Source organism: Aplysia californica, unplaced genomic scaffold (genome assembly GCF_000002075.1).
Source record: "Aplysia californica isolate F4 #8 unplaced genomic scaffold, AplCal3.0 scaffold01140, whole genome shotgun sequence".
NCBI classification, from domain to species: Eukaryota; Metazoa; Mollusca; class Gastropoda; order Aplysiida; family Aplysiidae; genus Aplysia; species Aplysia californica.
In genome coordinates, this window is record NW_004798410.1 from 146,232 (window position 1) to 149,169 (window position 2,938).

Genomic DNA, 2,938 nt, shown 5'->3' on the forward strand with positions numbered 1-2,938 from the left:
GTAGTAGTAGTAGTAGTAGTAGTAGTGGTAGTAGTAGTAGTAGTAGTAGTAGTAGTAGTAGTAGTAGTAGTAGTAGTAGTAGTAGTGGTGCCATTATTTTAGTCTTCTTTCCTCCTACACATCTTTCATGCTTTTTATTATTCGTCCTCTTTTCTCGCTTACATCTAACTTGTTTATTATCATATTTTGTCCTTTTCCCTCCCGTAAATCTATCTTGATTATAGTTATTATTTTATCCTCTTTCCTCCAACACAGATGGTGTTCGGTAGGAAGAAGAAACAGGCCACAGAGGCTGCCCCTGCACCCACAAGCACCGAACCTACAGCAGACGGTGCTCCGAAACCCGGGACACAGGCAGGCGACAAGGGGAAGGCAGACGACGCCAACAAGGCCTCCCCTGACAGTCCCGCAGTCGATCCTAAGGCCAATGGGGTGGGTTTTGCGACCTGGTTCGCCGTTTAGTCGCCTCGTACGACACGTTAGCTCCACGTTAATCAATTGAGTGTACTAAAATTCAAACGTTTCTCAGGGTCCATTGTTCGAAAAAACACTGTTTTTCTGATCTACTCTAACTGGCTAAAATGACTTTGGCATTTGTCTTATGAGCATTACGATTTTGAAAGCGAAAGCTACTGACTGAAAATCAAGCAATCTTGTATAGATTTAACATTGTAAGGTTCTTTAAGAGGTGGAATTGCCCATACAATATTTGAAAGACGTATAATAGCAAGTGTGACATGGCACTAACGGCACCTCATGTGACAGTTTTAGAAAGTAAGATAACAAACAAGGAGTTTATCTATTTTATCTGATTATGCTTGAGAGATCAACATTTATGCATACCGAACTGCACTTTTCAAGATACGTCCTGTCAAACCTTGACGTTTAATACATAAGATAATGGACATAGTGGTTACACTTAGGTTTGTCATTGTATATTATATTTATAATTATGACTGTATTTATATTGCGCATATCCTCGCTCTACAGCATTCTCTATGCGCTTTACAGCTATTATTATCCCAGCACACCCTAGAACAACAAGAAACATCCCCAGAAGCTAGGGAAGCATAGAGTGTAAAGTGCAGATTTTCACGCGCTCAAATACTACAAACGGACAAGATCTTTCATTGTTATTAGCCGGGTACCCATTTTCACAAGGGTGAAGTGAGGAAAATTCGTGTTAAGTGCTTTTCCCAAGGACACAAAGTCGGGACCCTGACGGAATTCGAACCTATGACCTTATGGTTGCGAGTCTGAAAGCCTAACGACTATGCTACCGACGCCACAAAAAATACTTTAGAGCCTTTTCAACACAATTTAGAATTTTAATGAGACGGGCTTATTTGTCTAGCCTGTCAGAACTATTCACTCGATCTAGTACACAATATCTAAGCAGAAAAAAAAATAACACGGAGAAGCTCGATGAAATGTCTTTTCCTTCAATGAATCGAACTCATGTCTACTGTGTGCAAGGCAATGTTTCCGACGGGTTAACTACAGGTGCTGTTTTCCACATGTAAAAGCATCTCTCGGAAATATGTGTCCGGATAAAATGGTTGAGTTAAAGCGAATTCAATGTTATTTTTTTTTAACGTCTAACAAGGAATACAAATTACAGGCTTAGCAGCTGGGAATCTTGACTTGAGCCACTTTCTATGCACATTTTAAAAGCAGTTTCCCACTCGTTTTGTTTTGTCCCTGAATGGAGCAAGATTTAAGAAAACAGAAAACCAGTACATCACTTATATTTGAGTGATCATTTACCCTCATCCGTACCCGATTCTTGCAACTTATATGATGATCAAACCCACTTCAGTTCGATGGTCATGGCCAACTTGATAAAAATCTTCTGTTCTGTTCTTTGGACTAAATCTTAAAACTTGCAACACATCACTGTTTTATATTCGGTAAGAGTCAGGGCGTGTGTATTACAGCATTTCCGGCTTCCAAAATGGGAACATAATCTGGTAGAAAGCTTGATTCTTCTATGCATATCTGTGAGAACTATTTTTATCTTTAACCAGAGGCTAGAATGAACCTCTTCAGTGTGTCCTGTCCCTTTTTGAAAAGATTAGATGGTATAGAACACACACTCTTGCTCTCTCTCTCTCTCTCTCTCTCTCTCTCTCTCTCTCTCTCTCTCTCTCTCTCTCTCTCTCTTTCTCTTTGTAGCACTGCGTGTTCAGTAACCTCACTGCAGTTATATATAGCGCAGCTCTCGTATCCCTGTTTTCGGTGTAGAGACGTTAATGTTGGTGTAGTCTCACACAAAGGAACGCTGCTTGCTGTTAGCCAATACTACATTGTTATTCCAAATGCAAAAAAAAGAGGATCAACAGGTCGCCAGGGTTACGACATCAACATATCATAATAGGGGATGCCTATTACATCGGGTCGGGTCCATCGCCCGACTCGGTCGTCTGAAATCGCGGACTCGGTTGCCTGAAATCGCGGACTCGGTTGCCTGAAAACAAACGCGTTAGCTTTTAGGCGACCAAGAAGGGTGATCGGTTCGACACGTCAATCCCATCCGTAATGGGCACTCCGTTTAACCCTATCCGTACACCAATGGGGTCATTTAGTACCTCCGGGGTTGTATTCTTCACATTTTAGAATACTTCTAGTACGAAGATCTCTTTGAAACTTTCAGTATTTCTCAAAAAAATCATTTTGACTGACTGCTATGCAAAGCGTACGGATCGGATTAACGAGTAAATTTCCTCTTTGGAAAGTGGTGGCACAGAGTTCCCCACTTCGTATGGATACGATAGTAAAACACGACGTGCGGATATGGTTAAGTGGTGGCACAGAGTTCCCCACGTCGTATGGATACGATAGTAAAACACGACGTGCGGATATGGTTAAGTGGTGGCACAGAGTTCCCCACGTCGTATGGATACGATAGTAAAACACGACGTGCGGATATGGTTAAGTG

The 2,938-nt window shown here is 41.5% G+C and overlaps 1 protein-coding gene across 1 annotated transcript in view; it reads right to left on the bottom strand.

Moving 5' to 3' along the window:
• LOC106013692 overlaps positions 1-2,938 on the bottom strand; it is a 9,534-nt gene that overhangs the window by 1,944 nt on the left and 4,652 nt on the right. The window lies entirely within an intron of this gene.